This window comes from Sturnira hondurensis, unplaced genomic scaffold, assembly GCF_014824575.4.
Source record: "Sturnira hondurensis isolate 20B ecotype Veracruz unplaced genomic scaffold, ASM1482457v3 Scaffold0008480, whole genome shotgun sequence".
NCBI lineage: Eukaryota > Metazoa > Chordata > Mammalia > Chiroptera > Phyllostomidae > Sturnira > Sturnira hondurensis.
Window position 1 is genome coordinate 287,998 of NW_028081111.1, and position 20,469 is coordinate 308,466.

The 20,469-nt window shown below is 41.3% G+C and overlaps 1 non-coding gene across 1 annotated transcript; it reads right to left on the bottom strand.

The window, feature by feature from the left end:
• Positions 1-17,954: 17,954 nt before the first annotated feature.
• LOC118992971 (U6 spliceosomal RNA) lies at positions 17,955-18,058 on the bottom strand. The gene has a single exon (XR_005067751.1). It is a non-coding gene; the product is annotated as a U6 spliceosomal RNA (small nuclear RNA).
• Positions 18,059-20,469: the final 2,411 nt, after the last annotated feature.

Consider the following 20,469-nt stretch of genomic DNA (forward strand, 5'->3'; position numbering starts at 1 on the left):
TGGGGAGTTCTGGTTATACTGACTTAGCAGGGTTTTTGTTAACACTGGATTTTACAAAGAAGGACACAGATAACCTAGGAGAAGGTTCAGGGGCCTGACTAAAGTTCCGTCAAGCAGAAAATCATCAGTACTAAGACATTTTTTCACATTCTAACATCTCTGAAACTACGAAGTGTCTTACAACTGCGGCTGTCAGCTAGAGTGGTTGTCATGTATATGCCATTACCTGAATGTGTGGTAGGGGTTGTCTTGGTCACAGTGGGTCACGTTGTCATCACTGTAATTTACACCTGGGTAGTGCATGTTGCTAGTACTATATTGTTTAAATTGTTTTCAAAAAGATGGCACACTAATTCTGCACTAAATTAGAAGTCACTGATGTGCACAGAAAGACAAAAAAATCCATAGTGGGGTATACATTTCATACTGGAAAAGCAAAAATGTGTCATTCAAAGAATGACTTCAATTCAAATTTTTTGGAACACAGAAATCGAATGACTTATGGGAACTAAGAAAGGAAGAATCCCATACAGTGATTGTTTTGTATTCTTTTATGGGATGGTCAGTCCATCAGAGGAAACAGAAGAGAGGCTCAAGAAAATAAAGTTTATTGTTCTCAGCTCCTAGAGACAGGGGGTGTGGCATGCCATGGAGGGTCCTTGGGGAGACACCAGGGTGGTCCGGAAGACAGAAATAGGGGAAGGTTTAGGCCATAGCCTTTATTGGGATTTCCCAGGAAGGACAAGGCAGGGTGGCATGAACATCATTAGATTGGCTAGTTCGAATCATTTTGGTGGGCTCAAGGGTAGAAGGCTTATTTCCAGTTGCCTAGTACCAGCAGAGAGAGGAGGTCTGGCTCTGGATTGGTTAGTCTGCATGTCAAGGGCTGACTCCTGGCTGGGCCCTTTGCTGCCTTTAAGAATTGGTTAGTTCTGAGAGGTAGTCTCTCCCCAGCCAGAAATGTCACTCCCAATGTGGCCCCTGGAGGCTGTTGCAGGCATTCAATCTGTGAAGCAATACAATGTCACTTTTATTCACCTGTATTTATGTATTTATTTCTTCACAGTACAGGTGGCCTATGTTTGCATAATAGCAGAAGACAGAAGATATATGCAGACTGGCCCATTGTGAATGGTCCATGGGAAATTTGGGTAGTGCTTGATTCAGAACTTACAAGTTGATATGTCACTATTTCAATGTTTTAATAACTTTTTTAAAAGATTTTATTTATTTAATAACTTTTTAAAAACCAAGAGTTCAGCAAACACTTCTCTCATCTAATGGGGATGTAAAGTGCAGCATAGAGAATATAATAAATAATAGTGTTAGATGGGCACGAGATTTTTTCAGATGATGACTTATTAAGTTATATAATGTCTAATCACTAGGGTTTACACTTGAAACTAATATAATAATGTATATCAGTTGTAATTGAAAAATAAAGATGAAAAATCACTTTAGCCTTTCAGCCCTGGCCCATGTTGATATTCATGACTATGAATTAATGAGTACTAGTTGGGCAGGGAACAACAGGACAGTGTGACTTAGTCACCCATGCCTCCACCACAATACCAGCAATTTCATTAATATGCAACTTCATTAATTTCATTTTGATTATGCAACTCAAAAAATTAGTTTCAGTGAACTTACTTTCCCCTTAGATTTTATTTTGGTTCATTTTATGATCCAAAGTAAACTCTTCTATGGTTGCTTTTCTTTTAATAGGCCCTCTTAGCTCATTATTGATGGGCAAGGTTGTTGACAAATTAATTTCTTTCTGTTTGTGCCTTAAATACCAGTGGGCTTTGTCAGAAGCAGTGGGTTCAAACTCTACTAAGAAAAAAGGTTTGCCTCTTCTTAAAATTCTGAAGGTGTGCCTACAACGTGTAGCGCTCCTACCCTCTAAGAATCCCTAAAGTCCAACTTGAGGGAACTTAAAAAGGATGCCCGAGGTACCAACGTTGAGCTTTACTGTCCACATACTCGATGACCTCATGGGAGTTGAATGGCACAGGTAATGGGGTCATGAAATGTTTGCAAATTTTTAAACTGCCATGCATTTTAAGTTGAGTTTGTTCACAAGCAAACCCTCAGGAAACCCTCAGTTAAAAGGGTAGTTTAACCCTTTAAACTACCTGCAGGGACACACATACCCACAGCTCACTCAGACTACTTTTAAAAGTAGTCTCAGACTAACATATCATGTGATTGGGACTTGCTACTTGTCCTGATAAAGCCTCCTACCCTAACCTTGCCTGGTGTCTTGAGATTTGCAAGATGCTTTTCTAAATTTTAATCTTCACCACAACTCTGGGAGGTGGGTACAAAAGAAGAATTTGAGGCTAAACAGTTGAAATTTCTCCTCATGTTATAAGACCATGAAGAAGGGCCAGGACTATGGTTTAGATCTTCTGAACCAAGCCCTGGAGTTTGCCTTATGGCCTAAGTCCTCATTACCTCCCATACCTCATTGGTTTATCATGACTTCATGACATCATGTTAGTTGGCTGGTATTGTGGTGGAGGCATGGGTGACTAAGTCACACTGTCCTGCTGTTCCCTGCCCAACTAGTACTCATTAATTCATAGTCATGAATATCAACATGGGCCAGGGCTGAAAGGCTAAAGTGATTTTTCATCTTTATTTTTCAATTACAACTGATATACATTATTATATTAGTTTCAAGTGTAAACCCTAGTGATTAGACATTATATAACTTAATAAGTCATCATCTGAAAAAATCTTGTGCCCACCTAACACTATTATTTATTATATTCTCTATGCTGCACTTTACATCCCCAAGACTGACTATTCTGTAACAAACAATTTGTACTTCTCAATCCCTTCACCTTTTTTGCCCATCCCTGCGACCCCTCTCCCATCTGTCAACCATCAAAATGTTCTCTGCGTTTATGATTCTGTTTCTGTTCTGCTTTTTCATCTATATTGTTTTTAGATTCAGTTGTTGATAGATATCTATTTATTGCCATTTTATTGTTCATGTTTTCCATTTCCTTCTTCTTAAAGAAGACCCTTTAACATTTCATGTAATACTGGTTTGGTGGTGATGAACTCCTCTAGCTTTTACTTGTCTGGGAAGCTCTTAATCTGCCCTCGATTCTAAATGACAGCTTTGCTGAGTAGAGTAATCTTGGTTTCGGGTCCTCGCTTTTCACCAATTTTAATATTTACTCCTCTCCTTTCTGGCATGTAAAATTTCTTTTGAGAAATTAGATGATAGTTTCATGGAATCTTCCTTGTCCACAACTAATTTCTTTTCTCTTGTTGCTTTTAGGAGTCTCTCTTTGTTATTAATTTTTGGTATTTTAATTATGATGTTTATCTTAGTGTGGGCATCTTTGAGTTCATTTTGTTTGGGAGTCAGCACTTCCTGGACTTATACATTTATTTCCTTCACTAAGTGATTGAAGCTTTCTGTTATTATTTTTTTCAAACAGGTTTTTAATTTCCTGTGCTCTTTCTTCTTTTTCCATTACCTCCATGATGTGAATGTTGGTAAGCTTGAAGTTGTCCCAGAAGCTCCTTACCTTATCCTCATTTTGTTTGATTTATTTATTTTTGATCTTCTTTCTTGTCATTCGGATTGGTTGTTTTTTGCTTCCTCATATTCCAAATCACTGATCTAACTCTTGACTACATTCTCTTTACTGTTGATTCCCTGTAACTTATTTTTTTAAAATTTCAATTAGTGTATCCTTCCTTTTTGACTGGTTCTTTTTTACGCTCTTGAGGTTCTCATTAAGTTCACTGAGCACCCTTATAACCAATGTTTTGAACTCTGACTCTAGTAGATTGCCTGTCTTCATTTTGTTGGTTCATTTTCTGGAATTGTGTTCTTTTCTTCCATTTGGACCATGTTTCTTTGTGTCCTCATTTTGGCAGCTTCCCTGTGTTTGTTTCTATGTATTAGGTAGAGATGCTATGTCTCCAAGGCTTGGTAGAGTGGCCTTATGTAGTAGGTGTCCTGTAGGGTCCAGTGGCACAGGCTCCCCTGTCATTCAAGCTGGGTACTCGAGATATACCCACCACATGGGCTGTGTACACCTTGCTCTTGTAGTTGAACCTTGATTGCTGTTGGCATGTCAGTGGGAGGGTTTTACACTTGCCAATCTGCTGCAAGGATTGGTTGTAACCACTGACCACTGACTTCTGACCATTGTGGAGGATCAGCTATGCAGAGGCCAACTCCACAGAGCTGAACTTACTTCAGCAGGGTTCTGGTACCTGCTGTGTCTGCCCTTTAAGTTTGTCATTAGAGAAAGTGGTTGGGCAGCAGTGTTCCAATGTGGTCTGAAGCTATCCACTGAGTGCACTGGCTCTGGGGGCTCCTGGGAGGTACAGGCCAAGGTCAGCCATCACCTGTGTTCTGCCTAGAGCCACCTGGCATAAGCTACAAATTAATTCGCAGATGGCTGCTACTTGTACGTGCTTGGCTTGGAGTTGTCCAGGCATGGCCAAGCTGTGAAACAAGGCTGGCTGCTGTTAGTGCCAGGCCAGGGGCCACTTAGTGTGAGGTATAGGGTTCACTAAGGCCAGATGCTGTTTGTTTGAGAGAATTCAGGAAAATCTGAAGCATGAGCCAAAACAAGGCATTCATATGGAAAAGCCACTACAAACAGCTTCAGTGGACCAAAAAGTTGATTGGACCAGTGCCTCAGGGAATCACCAGGGTAGGGCAAACAGTATGAGACAGGTCGATGTAGTCTCAGATATGGGGCCTGCCTGCCAGTTCTGTGACAGGAGGTGGGGGACGAGGCTCATCAAAGGGACAATAGCCTCTGGCAGCATGTCTACCTGGGAGAAAGTTACCCTCCAGCTCTCACCCTGTTGCCAGACAGTTCAGTTCCTCCCCACCTGTCTTTGGTGTCTTTCAAGCTGCTTCCCTAGGACTGGAGCTCAAAGGGAGTGAGTCTGTATGACTCTGTGCATGGGCCCTCTGTGCCTGGGACTCCAGAAGTTTCCATTTTCTTCAGCCTCAATCTCTGCTGGTTTTTAGAACCAGAGGTTATGGAGCTAAGAGTCACATAGAGAAGTGCTATGGAAAACATCTGGTGTGGGGCTGGGGCTCCTTGCTCCTGAGGTAGTCTCCCCAGTTTTTATCCACCACACGTGGGTGTGGGACCAGCCTGTTCTACCTTTCTGCCCCTTCCATCAGTGCCAGTGTGGTTTCTTCTTTAATTCCCTAGTTGTAGGACTTCCATGCAGCTTGATTTCTGAAGGTTGTAAATGATGATTGTTCTGTAGTTTACTTGTAATTTTGATGTGGTTGTGCAGGAGGGAAATACTGCGTTTACCTACGCTGCTATCCTGACCAGAAATCCTGGTTTTTTACCTTTAATAGGAAGGTAGTCTTTTCAACACCACTTTCCTCCTCATTCCACTGTCCCAGGTAGGAATGTAAGGACAGGGGCTACTAGGATTCCCAGGTCCTCTATTAGAGGTGTCAAGGTCTTGGGTAGTATTGAGAACTCTTTTTTGGAAGATAAATCAAAACCACTATCAAAAAATTCAATCAGTTGTCTACACATAGACAAAAGGGGTCTTTTTAAGGTGGCAGAAATATTCTAAAAGTGAATTGTGTTGACAGTTGCACAATATTGTAAAGGACTAAAAATCATTGACTGCTAACTTACAATGGACAAATTTTATGATATTAAATTGTACCCCAATAAAGCTATTAAAAACTTTAAAATATCATAAAAATAATTATAACTTAATACATAGCTATGCCGGTCTTATTTATATTATGAATAAAAATGCACACGTTTCCCAGACTTAGGTGTTTGTTTTATTTTATTTGTTTTCAGACAAGGGGCATAAAATATTAGAAAAATTATAAAAGGTACAAAAAAGTTTAAAATTGATTATTAAGGAAGCCAAGCAAAAGTGGGGGAAGGCAGCCTGCAGCTCTGATTTGGAGAAGGAAAAATGTGTTGCCAAGCAGCCCTGCTGTCACCCAGAGAAGTATGAGGAGCCCATTTGCATAAGTCACGGCTGTCCTTTGGGGCTCCTGAGAGCAGGCTACTGGGACATCACATGTTCCACACGGAGAAACCCGACATTGGCAGGTCTCATCTTTTAGCACCTTGAAAAAGTGCTAAGACTCAGATTTCAGTAAAATATCAAGCTATATCTATTGTAAACAAGCACCATATGCTTTGTGTCTCTAGCAAAATCTTTATACATGGTCCAGGGACCTAAACCCTACCTTAGATGTGACACCTAGAAACTCATTCAGAAAGGGGGAAAATTTTTGGCTTTTAACAGTTAAAGGCACAAATAAAATTCTCAGGAATTCACCAAGGAACTGATGCCCCTAATTGACTCACATACTTTGGCCTCTCCTAAGAAAACGTGGTAACACCAAGATACATCAAAACAGATACTTTGTGAAGGGTGAGTAGCTTATTTTGGACTTTTAAGAAGTCCTAAAAATACCAATTGCTCTTTCTCATAACTAGAGCAAGTATAGGCAGTTAGTCAGCCTGATCACCATCAGAGTCTTCGTGGAGAGGACTTTGCCCACACCGTGAAACCCACTTGTACACTGCACAGTATGGCTGACCCGGGGCCTACCCAGGACAAAGGGAAGGAGACCAGAGTTGAAGAAAGAAGTCACCACTAGATGCCCCCTTCTTCCACTGCTATCATCTTAAGAAAGTCACTTAATCATATTGTTTCTTCATCTGTGACTGGAAACAATAATACAGGGGTGGGCAAAAGTAAGTTAATCCTAATAATAAATAAAACAATGAATAATAATACAAGAATAAATTGTGTTTCACATGCAACTGTAAACCTACTTTTGCTCACCCATGTATATCATCAGGAGAAAGAAATCAGAGCACAGTTTGGGGACATATTATTTAAAGTTTTTCTCCAAATGCGAGATATTATTACCATTTTTTGGGTGAGAGCAAAAATTAAGTCTGCATTAAACCTCGTATGTGTAGAGTCCTGACACTTGGCAATTTAGATTAGTGTTTTGCCCCTGGGGTGCAAGGGACTTGAGCAGGGAAAGGGCTGCTGGTGTGCCCAAGCCATTTACCCCCTACCCCAGCCTTTTGAGCTCTGTCACCCTAGTATGTGTTTTGGGGGAAGCACCAAGGTTTCAACAGACTGGATAGTGGCTGAATCCTCATGCTACCTAGCATCTCCTATAGGTAAGTCCAACATTAAATCCTACACTGTCTATGCCCACAGATTTTAACTTTGAGGGAACAGTAGGTCCCATCTGCATCTGCTCTCACAGAAGTATCTGTGAGAGTATGTCAGTCAGGGCAGAGAGTGTAACACAGGTGTGAGGGCAGCCATGTGCCTGGGGTCTGTCTACACCTCATGACTGTCCATGGCCCTGCTATACTCCAGCTGTTGCCTGTCCTACAGACATTCCCTGTGACCACTTCTCTGTCTGTTTCTCTGTTTCTGCTGAAAGACATCATTGCTCTTGCTCCCAAATACTAACTCATTGCAAACATAAAAGCTCGATGTGAATCCCCACCCACATCATTCTGGAAGTGGCAGAGCCCAGGGGTTCATCTAGACCTCAGGGTTCTAAGGCAGGCTCTCTGCTACTTTCTAGGTAAGGAACTGCTCATCAGTTTCCTTACATGTAAAACTGAGTTATGGGAGGGCTCAGTGAGATCAGCTGTCAGTAGCTACTGCCACTGAGACCATCTAAGCCCCCGGGCAGTTTGTTAGCACAAAGATTACTGGGCCCACCCTTGGGGTCATGATTTAGTAGGTCTGGCATAGCCCTGAGACTCTGCATTTGTGACAGGTCCCTGTGTCACGCAGATGCAGCTCCAGGAACCACTGATATCTGTGAAGGGCTCGGCTGTAATGTAATAAGCACACAATAAATTTTAGGCATTCCTAAGAATAGCCACTAAAGATTTGCTTCCTTAAAAGTCTTCCAAATTTTGTTCTATTTGAAAATTTTCCCCCCAAGCATCTTGCCTGAGTTGAGAAATAAAAAATCTGGTCTCTTTCAGCTCACTTTTCTTAGAAGTTGAGACATGTGGCATAACACCTGCTTCTAAACACAGCTACTTGATGTATAACTTTTGGCAGTTCTTGCATATTTTTTCATTGCCAATAAAGTTATTGAAATTGAAATATACCATCTGTTTGAAAGTTTGTATAAGAAAAACAGACGACACTGTTGCAGGTAATGAAGGAGTCAACCTGTTCCTACAGCAAACTTTCCCATCTGCAAACTGACTTCATTTCTTAGATTTGGCATTTGTGAACCAAAATGTTCTTCTGGACCAGGATACAAAAATCCAGTATCAAAAACACCAATTGGCTACCTGAAGCAATATTAACAACTATGGAGAAAGAGCCTATTGAACTTCCTGCCACTTGGCTGGAGCAGAACCAGCAGAAACAACAAATTCTATTGGAGATACACACATACACACACCACACACACCACTTTTTAAAAGTTTGCTTTATATATGCCACTTTGCTTTTACAGAAGACCTACATTGGTACCTATTTTCACTAACTGAAAGAATACAAAGAGGAGTTTCACTTTTAAGAAAAAACGTGAATATAGTAGGAGTTTCACTTGTTTTGCTCCAGTTGGTACAGAGGAAGGGCATCACAGCACATTCAGCAACTCAGCATCCAGCCCAGAGCTCTGACCACGTCTGGAGGCATCTGGAATTTATCTTTATTTATTTTGTGCATCTGTTGGCAAGATGTGTCCTGGAGTATCAGAAAAGCCTAAGAGAGCTATTGAAGGTGTTACCCTTAGTATAAAACTGAGGTTCCATGTAGAGTGGTCATATTTAGAAAGAACAGGAAAAAAGATTCCTTTCCTCACCCTCACAGATTATCAAACACCAAAGCTATCTTTTAAAAGCCCATTTTTCACCTACTGGATAGAAAAACAGAACTTATCTAAGGTTTTCTGTACCTCAGCTTAAGTGCTTTGGGGAATGTTGGAACTGTTTTCCTTTCTTCCCTGCTTGCCAGTGTCATAGACAGGAGGTCATCTTCATGCTCACCATGACCCTTACCAAAGAGTCGTTCCTTTTTTGGAGTCACAGTGCCCAAAACCTGGTCTCCAGTCTCAGCTCCACTTGTTACTACTCTTATGCCCTGGCACTGGTCATGACAGTATCTGAGACACCCTTTCACTGTGTCTGCCTCCCTCACCCAGTTGTGAGAATGACATGAGAGGATGTACTTGGATGGTACCCAAAGGAACACTCGCTGTTCAGAGGCAAGGTGAGACAAAGGAGGAACTCTGGTAGCTATAGGAGTTTTAGGAAATGCTGTCGTAAATTCAGTGCATGGATGGTAGCATTTCTTCTTTACTCATGGCTGGAAGTGCCTTCTATCTTTCATGTGGACACAATTTACTGAGGACATTGTCGTTGTGCTTCTACTCACATCAGGGCACACAGCTGCTCACCATTTCCTCAGTTCATTGTTATTTCAGTTCAAGGTGCTTATTTATCTTCTAACACCTGCATAACCTTCACCTCCAGAGTGAGGTCATTCTGATGGGAACTATAATAAGGACCTTAAAACTGTTCCATTCTCAACTTGCTTCTTTCTCAGGTTGTAATCTACATCATGGCTCCTGTCCCTCAAAGTGAAAACCACCAGAGAGCTAGTGAATGCTGCTTCAACCAAAGGAACACAGAACATTTCTTGTTCACTTGTTATCCTTTACTTCAATTTTTAATGTGCTGAAGTGCCTGGTAATAAAAGTGCTTTTGATTTGGATATTAACAATAGAACTGAAACTAAAATGCTAAATTAAAATATTAAAATAAGGTGTTCCCCAAAAGCCCAAACAATTTTAATCTGATTCAATCTCAAGACATGCATGTTAAAAACAAAAATCCTTGCGCTATTTGTTCCTTTGGTTAAGCCTGAAATCACTCTATAATCATCAATGTAGGGGAAATCCAGTCTTCGAGCATAGACAGAGTGCAAATAGATGACTCTCTGTCAGCTAGAATTGATGGGCACAGCCACAGAAGTCTGTGTTTTTTTAACTCTGTGGCCCCGTACTCTCTGTCCAAGAGGAGCTTAATCCTTGAGGGTTTTATACAAGCACATCATGGTTCCTACTCTGTAATCCAAGAGACAGAAATCTATGAATTTGAAACGATGAAGGACATACATGAATTTATTAATTATTTATGAAACAGCTTCTTTGTACTAGGCATTGCATATGTTATTTTACAACTCTGAGGGTAGATGGATAAGTATCTCCATTTTACTGATTAGAAAACTAAGGCACAGAAATGTATGATACTGACATAAGCATTTGTGGTCTGCATGAGAGATATTTCTCACTTACAAGTTAACACATCAGATTTCTGTGAGTTTGGATAACTAACACCACCACTGAGAGAGAAGCCTCTTCTGGATGTGCATGGCCAAATCAGGTTTTAGACCAGGCACACTGCAGACTGGCTAGATCTAAATGGAGGTAACATCACTGAGATATTGCCACCTGCAGAGCATTTAGGCTAACTGGTCTGAGGCCTGCTGGGTTTTTATACCGCCCACGTCCCTTCAGTTTAAGATCTCTGTAACATTGACCATAAGGAGCTTAGAATAAGAAAAGCTACAAGGAAGTACAGAGGAAGAGGTAGGAATTAAGGTGGAAAGCAGGATGAGGGCTTCCAGAAAAGAAAGGCAAGAGCAAAATATCCCTGATGTACTTCTGGAGACCTTTACCTGTTGGATTTTCATCTGGGTCACATGTGTAGTTTCTGGTAGAAGAAACTAATGCTTTCACTGCCTATGGCTGAAGTCTCCAGTTGGTTAAGTGTGATCTTTGGCTCAACTTGAGGCTTTGTCTATACTACCCCAAGCTAATTATTGCCCACATGAACCCTCACCATGGCCAATGGAGATTTTCTAGGTGACATGGTGGCACCTGAAGCTACTGGTGCCCCTCCCTCTTGGTTCAATAGCTACTCTATTCATCTTGCATTCTCAACTACAACATTCTTTTTAAAATTATTAACATTTATTTCTCAGAGGAAAAAATGGAAACTGTAAAAAATATTTAGTCAAATTTTGGAGTCATGAGATAATTTTTAAATTTAATTACACTTTTTAAGGTATTAAACAAAGTACATAATGAATGGAATTAACAATTAAAAAACCTCTTCCATTTTAAGGACCTGTTGCCAAGCTAAATGAATTCCCTGTCCTTAAATTGAAAACACATTAGTGGACATCAGCAAAATGGTGGTATAGGAATTTTTAGCTTCTCTCCCTTCTCAGAAACATCACTTTGACTGGTTGGCATGGCTCAGTTCGTTGGAGTGTTGTCCTGTAAACCAAAAGTTTGCAGGTTCAATTCCCAGTTGAGGCACTTGTCTGAGTTGTGGGTTTGTGCCTGGGGCGATATTTCTCTCACACTGATGTCTCTCCCTGTCTTTCTCACTCCTTCCCCTCTCTTTAAAATAAATAAGCATGTATTTGGGTGAGGAATACACACCCACAAACACATCAGTTTGAACATCTATCCACATACAAGAATGCCAACATAGAAACTAAGGATTCCAGATGAAGCACAGAAATAAGAAAACACAACTGAGTAGGGAAGGAAAGATAGATTCACATTACCTCTCATCCCACTCCAAGCCCAGTAAGTCAGCATTAGAGAGACACTTTCCCCATGACGGAAGTGAGTGCCTAAATTCACCGTGGACCCCAGAACTGACCCACCCCAGCATCAGGCTGACTCCCAAGGCCCTAGGTGGCTCCTGCAGCACCAACCTTCCATCAGGTTCTCATGGATCCAGGCTCTCCACTGTCCCTAGTGCCAGCTGGCTCCTGTGGTCCTGGTAGCTCCTGTGGTCCCAGTTCTCAATTAGCCTGTAAGAACCCAGGCTCCAGGCTGGCTGCACCCCCAAACCCAAGCTCCCAACCAGGACCAGACCACCATGGACCCAGAACCACAGCCCACTCCAGTACCAAGCTGGCCCTCATGGTTACAGGCTCCCAGCCTGCTCTGGCACCAGATTGTCTCCCAACCTCTAGGCAAGCCACTGAGAACCTGGGTTCCAGGCCACCCCCATTGTCCCAACCTCTCAGGAAACCAGGGTCCCATCCCATCCCAATGCTGGACCAGCCCCAAGGACTTAGCAGTGTCTATTTAGCCCCTGTGTATCTAGGATCCAGATCCACCCAGACAGACCCCAGTCCCAGGCCCATGACTGCAGACTCAGCACCAGGATCATGCCAGTAAACCCAGATTCCATGCTGGTCCCCAGTGTACCCAGGCACCAGGGCCTGCCCATCCAAGGACTCTAGTAGCAAGTCTGCTGATGGACACCCCCAGAATATCCACCCAGAATCTCTCAATGGACTTTGAATTGGTGAAAGGCTTTGGACTGCTGAAGCCAGTCTGTGGATATTCACTTCTCTTACCCTAGAAGTAGAGGACTCTTCAGTGAATATACTGAAAATGCTAATGGTGATAGTGAAGGTTTACAATATGGATGATGGGAGCCCAGAGGGAAGCACTGCCCTTCTTGGCACTAGGGAGCCCTCAGCTCCAGGGCTTGTTCCTTATCCATTCACTCTGATGCAAGGCCTGACCTACATTGAACTCCCTGTGGGCACACCACTCAGTGAGTGAGCTTATGAAGAAACTCACCAGAGCAGCTACCCCATCCTTGGAACTTAGCATAGCTGGCCATGAGGAGATCCAGCACTCTTGAAGACGAAGGCAAAGATAAGCTGAGGCCCAGTTCCAGAGGAACCAGATAGAATTTAGAAAAAAAGAAGAGAACTTAAAATTACGTCTCTAGTAATGTTAGAATTTTGAGAGTATAGTGCATTCATAAAGGAATAAAGTGCTATGCAAAAATCACAGAAAGTAAAATTCCTCTCAAATTAAAAAAATATGACTGCCGAAATTAGAAATTGAATAGGATAAATATAAAGTTAAAAAATTCCACAGAGCACAGCATAAAAATGACTAAAATCAGAGATAAAAATTAAAAATATGTAAGGGAAAAGAAAAGAAAAATTAAGGCCAAATCAATGAGGTCCAGCGCTTATCAATAAGCACCTACCCACATTGATCAGAAGACAGAAAACTAATAAAGGTATGAAATAAAAGATTTTCCTAGAGCTTAGATGTACATGGCTTTGAATTTAAAAGACCCATTGAATATCCAGAACAATAAAGGAGAAAAAACCCAATCTAGGTATACTCCTATAAAAACATTTTCAGAAAGAAAATATTAACCTTCAAGAGATAAAAAATTATCAACTATGAAAGAAAAAAATTCAGTCCACTTCCAACCCAAGGCCAGCAATGTGGAATGCCAGAAGAGGCAATGGCTCCCAGTCTCCGTGGGAACGTTATTTCCCTCTATATTTTCCAGCAGGAAGGCAGGAGATTTTCAGATATTCAAGGACTCAGAAACCCTTGCTTAACAAGTAATTTAAGGATATTGTCCAGAAAAATAAAGAAAATCAAGAAATAAAATAATAAAGAGTTGGAGGATATAAGAACCATTCCTGAATGGCAAGCGTGCTGCCCACCCAGAGAGCAAAGTCTAGAAGAGTAGCAGAGGCATAGGACATGGGAAGGGGATCCTTGGAAAGAAAGGACAGGACAACATTCAGAAACAAGCACTATTGAAAAACCAAGAAAAGACACATTATGCAACAGAAAAATGAGAAAAGCAACAAGGAACTTCAAGGAAAACATAAAGAGCTACACAAGAAAGTTGGACAGCATAGGAAACCAACTGTAACATGACCTGTGAGTAGCACCAAAGCTCTGTGAGCTGCTCCTTGCATATGTGACCTCTCTAGGATCTTGTTAAATTGGGCAGGAATATGCAATTCCAGCACAGGCAATCCAACCTAACAAAAACCTAAACACCTTTAATGGGAGTTAAATATTTAAAGTCAACTGATAAAAAGGCATGGAAAACCTGGTTGTGGATTCAGGAAAGGATGCAAATATTTAGGGCTTTAGATAAAAGTACTGGCATTGTTGACGACAGAATGTATGCTAAAGGAGAGAAGAGGAAATGGAGGAAAGGAAGGAGGTACCAATTTCATATTTCAAGATAAAGAAATACTGTCCATATTTGATAGAAGACCACACAGATACATAAATATATTTTTATAGTTACAGTGGTCACTCAACTAAATTATTTTTAAAATAATGAATCAAAACCATTGGGAAGAGAGTGAGGCCATGTAGAAAAAGATAAATCTAATGTTCCATATGGTGAAGCCAACAAATAGTGTCTCGAATAAGTAAATAAAAAATTATATATATAAGTGATCATCTGGTTATGGGGGGGACCACCTTTAAAACCCAAACTTTAATTGGGAATATAAGACAGAAAGCTGTACTTGAACAAGAATTAAATAAAAAAAATTATTGAAAAAAAAACACCCAAACTTTAAAATGATAAAAAGGACTTCAGGACAAGATGGAGGCATAGGCGGACACACTATGCCACCTCGCACAACCAAAATTAAGGACAACAAAGATTTAAAAACAAAAACACAACCAGAAAAGACAGAAAATTGAACTGTACAGATGTCTGACAACCATTCATACAGACTGATAAGAGGGGCAGAGTTGGTGACCGGCCCAGAGGGGTCACAGCAGGAAAAGGTCATGATTGGCAGACCCAGGTGCATAGGCAGCACAGAGCCAGCAGACCCTAGGCGAGGAGAGGAAACAAACAGACCCAGTGAGGCACACAAGGCGGTTGGCTGACTGCAGTCACACATTCGAGTGCAGATAAGCCAGGCAAAAATGGGCAGCAAGACAAACTGCACAACCTGGGGCCCCAGCACTAGAAAATAAAGCCTAAAAGCACCAATTGAAAAGGTGCAGGGAGAGACTCCCGGCCTCACAGGAGAATTTATTGGAGAGACCCACAGGATCCTAGAATGTACATGAGCCCACCCACTCAGGAACCAGCACCAGAAGGGCCCAATTTGCTTGTGGGAAGAGGTAGAGGGGACTGAAATCTGAGAGAGAGCTGAACAAGCACCATTACTCCCACTCTGACCCCACCCCCACATACAGCATCACAACCCAGAGACTGGGTCGACCCACCCTGATGTACACCTACAGCTCTGCCCCTCATATGTAACAGGCACGATCTGACCAAAAAATTATGGCTCAATCAGAAGAACAAATCAAAGTCCCAGAGCCAATAAATACTTTTAAGCAACCAACAGATAGCCAACCTATCAGATGCACAGTTTAAAACACTGGTGATCAGGATGCTCGCAGAATTGGTTGAATTTGGTCACAAATTAGATGGAAAAATAAAGGCTACACTAAGTGAAATGAAGGAACATGCACAGGGAACCAATAGTGATGGAAAGAAGACTGGGACTCAAATCAAGGGAATGGACCAGAAGGAAGAAAAAAATGACCAAACAGAAAAATGTGAAGTTACAAGAATTCAAAAAAATGAGGAGAGGCTTAGGAACCTCCAGGATATCTTTAAACATTCCAAGATAGGAAATATAGGAGTACCAGAAAGAGAAGGGGAAGAGCAACAAATGGAAAACTTATTTGAAAAAAAATAATAAAGGAGAACTTCCCCAATCTGGCAAAGGAAAAGGACTTCCAGGAAATCCAGGAAGGTCAGAGAGTCACAAAGAAGGTGGACCCAGAGAGGAACACACCAAGGCACATCATAATTACATTAGCCAAGATTAAAATGAAGGAGAGAATTCTAGAAGCAGCAAGAGATAAGGGGGCAGTCACCTAGAAAGGAGTGCCCATAAGACTGTCAGCTGATTTCTCAAAAGAGACCTTCCAGGCAAGAAGGGGCTGGAAAGAAGTATTCCAACTCATGAAATCCAAAGACCTGCATCCAAGATTGCTCTATCCAGCAAAGCTTTCATTTAGAATGGAAGGATAGATAAAGTGCTTCTCAGATAAGACCAAATTCAAGGAGTTCATCATCACCAAGCCCTTATTATATGAAATGTTAAAAGGTCTTATCTAAGAAAAAGAAGATAAAAAATATGAACAGTGAAAGGATAGCAAACTCACAGTTATTAACAACCACACCTAAAACCAAAGCAAACTAAGCAGACAGCTAGATCAGGAGCAGAGCCACAGAAATGGAGATCACATGGAGGGTTAGCAACAGGGAGTGGGAGGAGGAGAAGGGGGGAGAAGGTACAGAGAATAAGTAGTGTAGATGGTAGGTAGAAAATAGACAGGGCAGGGCAAGAGTAGTGTGGGACATGTAGAATCTAAAGAACATATGACACGTGGACATGAACTAAAGGAGGGGGGAATGTGGGTGGGAGGGGGTGTGCAGGGTGGAGGGGAGTGAAGGGGGAAAATGGAGCAAATGTAATAACATAATCAAGAAAATATACTATAAAAATGATAAAAACAGCCTGTGTCTCAACGTATATGGCAAAGGTTGATGTGAAGAAACTGGATAAAAACAACTAAAATTTTAATTAAAAACAAAGAAAGAAAGAAATATCAAAAATATACATATGAAAATACAACTTTAATTGGAAGCCTGTCAGGAATTGAAGTAGATTTCCTGTTTCTGTTTCCAGGCACACACTCTCATTCATACACACAACTTTTCTCTTCCTCCTAGTATCTAGTTACACTTTCATTGGTGAAAAATAATGATTTTATGCTTTTAAATTATATTTTATTGATTATGCTATTACAGCTGTTCTGATTTTCCCCTCTTTGCGCAGCACATTCCCCACTCCCTCAGGCAATCCCCACACCATTGTTCATGTCCATGGGTCATGCATAGGTTCTTTGGCTACTCCATTTCCTATATTGCCCTTTACATCCCCATGGCTATCTATAACTACCTAGTTATACTTTTTCTAAAAAATATATTTTATTGATTATACCATTACAGTTGTTCTATCCCTCCCTTCATTCCCTTCCACCCTACACACCCCTCCCTCACCATTTCCCCCCTTTAGTTCATGTCCATGTGTCACAAGTTCTTTAGATTCTGTATTTCCCATAGTATTCCTGCCCTCCCCCTGTCTATTTTTTACCTACCATCTACACTACTTATTCTCTGTACCTTCTCCCCCCTTCTCCTCCTCCCACTCCCTGTTGCTAACCCTCCATGTGTTCTTCATTTCTATGGTTCTGCTCCTGATCTAGCTGTCTGCTTAGTTTGCTTTGGTTTTAGGTGTTGTTGTTAATAACTGTGAGTTTGCTATCCTTTCACTGTTCATATTTTTTGTCTTCTTTTTCTTAGATAAGTCTCTTTAACATTTCATATAATAAGGGCTTGGTGATGATGAACTTCTTGAATTTGATCTTATCTGAGAAGCACTTTATCTATCCTTCCATTCTAAATGAAAGCTTTGCTGGATAGAGCAATCTTGGGTGCAGGTCTTTGGATTTCATGAGTTGGAATACTTCTTTCCAGCCCCTTCTTACCTGTAAGGTCTCTTTTGAGAAATCAGATGACAGTCTTATGGGCACTCCTTTCTAGGTGACTGCCCCCTTATCTCTTGCTGCTTCTAGAATTCTCTCCTTCATTTTAATCTTGGCTAATGTAATTATGATGTGCCTTGGTGTGTTCTTCTTTGTGACTCTCTGACCATCCTGGATTTCCTGGAAGTATATTTCCTTTCCCAGACTGGGGAAGTTCCCCTTTATTATTTGTTCAAATAAGTTTTCCACTCATAGCTGTTTCTTTTCCCCTTCTGGTACCCCTATAATTCGGATGTTGGAACATTTAAAGATGTTCTGGAGGTTCCTAAGCCTCTCCTCATTTTTTTGAACTCTTGTAACTTCACATTTTTGTTTGGTCATTTCTTCCTTCCTTCTGGTCCACCCTCTTGATTTGAGTCCCAGTTTTCTTTCCATCACTATTGGTTCCCTGTGCATTTCCCTTCATTTCAATTAGTTTAACCTTCATATGTTCCTCTAATTTGTGACTAAAAATATGGAACGCTTCACGAATTTGCATGTCGTCCTTGTACAGGGGCCATGCTAATCTCTGTATCTTTCCAATGTTAGTATATGTGCTGCCGAAGCGAGCACCCTCGTTATACTTTTTAATTCCCTCACCTCTTCACCCATTTTCTCACAACCCTCCGCCCCTCCCCTGCCATTTGGCAACCATCAAAATCTTTTCTGTATCCATGTTTCTGCCTCTGTTCTTGTTTGCCTAGTTTGTTTTTTAGATTCAATTTTTATAGACATGTATTTATTGCCATCTTATTGTTCATAGTATTTATCTTACTCTTTTTCTTAAATAGGTCTTTTTAACATTTCATATAATAATGGTTCGGTGATGATGAACTCCTTTATTTATTTATTTATTTGTGTGTGTGTGTGTGTGTGTGTGTGTGTGTGTGTGTGTGTCTAGGAAGCCCTTTATCTGCCCTTTGATTCTAAATGATGCCTTTTCTGGGTACAGTAATCTTGGCTGTAGAGCCTTGCTTTTTATGACTTTGAATATTTCTTGCCAATCCCTTCTAGCCTGCAAAGTTTCTTTAGCAAAATCAGCTGACAGTCTTATGGGAGCTCCCCTGTAGGTATCTAACTGCTTTTTTCTTGCTGCCTTTAAGATTCTCTCTTTATCTTTAGTCTTCAGTATTTTAATTATGATGTGTCTTGGTGTGGGCCTCTTTGTATCCATCTTGTGTGGGACTCTGTATTTCCTCAACTTACATATCTATGTCCTTCACTAAGTTAGGGAAGTTTTCTTTTATTATTTTAAAAAATAGATTTCCAATTTCTTGCTCTTTCTCTTCTCCTTCTGGCATCCCCATGATACAAATATTGGAACACCTGAAGTTGTCCCAGAGGCTGGTTACACTATCCTTGTTTTTTTCAATTCTTTTTTCTTCTTGTTGCTCTGATTGTTTATTTTTACTTCCTTATGTTCCAAACAATTAATTTGATTCTTGGCTTTATCTACTGTATCCTTGTTTTCTGTTAAGTGTTCTTCATTTCAATTAGTGTATCCTTTGTTTCTGACTGGATCCTTTTTATGCTGTTGAGGTCCTCGCTAAGTTCCTTGAGCATCCTTATAACCAGTGATTTGAAGTCTGCATCTGTTAGATTGCTTATCTCCATATTGTTTAGATCTTTTTCTGAAGTTTTGATCTATTTTTTCAATTGGGCCACATTTATTTGTCTCCTCATTTTCATAGCTTCCCTGTGTTTGTTTCTGTGTATTAGGTATAGCTGCTATGACTCTATGTCTTGGTAGTGTGGCCTAATGTAGTAGGTGTCCTACAAGGTCCAATGGCACAGCCTTCCCTATCACCCGAGCTGGGTATTGGAGATGCTAGAGATGTGCCCTTCACATGGGCTAAGTACACCTTGCTCTTGTAGTTGAGCCTTGATTTCTGTTGGCAAGTCAATGAGAGGTATTAGCCCAGGCCAGTGAGTTGCAAGGACTGCCTGCAACTGCTGATCACCAACCTCTGTCCTTCTTGGAGGAACAGCTATGAGGGGGAAGGGTAGTATGTAGGTGTCCACTGGGTACACAGGCCCTGGGGTTTTCTGGGTGGTGCAGACCAAGGTCAGCCTCCACCTGTGATTTGCCCAGGGCCACTCTGCTTGAACTATAAAGCAAACTGAGAAGGCTGCTACAAGTGCTGGGCTTGGAGATTCCCAGGTGAAGCCAAGCTATGAATCTAGGCTGCTTGCTGCTAGTGCTGGGCCTAGGGACACTTAACAACAGTTATAGGGGCTGGGGGCTCACTGAGGCTGGCTGTTGCTTGTTTGAGAATATTTAGGAAGTTGTGAAGCATGAGCCAAGACCAGCCATTCATTTGAAAAAGCAGCTTGGCTGGGCCTATAATTTTGGTGGGATGAAATCTCTGCGGATCTCCAGGGCAGGACAAACAGTGTTAGCCAGTTTGATGGAGCCTCAGATATAACACCAGCCTGCCGGCTCTGTGACTTTTTCCGGGGAGTTTCAGAAAAGGGACAATGGCCTCTGCCCACTTTTCTGTCTGGGAAGAAGCTGTCTTCCAGCTCTAACCTTGATGTCTGACACTTCAGTTCCTCCCCTTAAGCCACTGGTGCCTTTCAAACTGCTACCCTGGTGCTGGAGCTCAAAGGGAGTGAGTCTGAGTAAGTCTGTGTGTAGGTACTTTGAGAGGAACTGCTTTAGACTCCATAAGTTTCTTCAACCGACTCAGTCCCTGTTGGTCTTTGCAGTCAGAAGTTGTAGGGACTTAATGTCCTGGCACTGGAACCCTGTGCTAGAGCTCCTGGTGTGAGGATGGGATTCCTTGCTCCTGAGATATCCCTCTTGAATTTTTGTCCACCACATGTGGATATGGGACCAGCTCATTCACATCTTTGCCCCTCTTTCCACCAGTCTGAATGGAGATTTCTTTAATTCCGTGGTTGTCAGACATCCATTCAACTTGATTTCTGACACTTCTGAGTGATGGTTATTCTATGTTTCAGTTGTAATTTTGATTCTACTT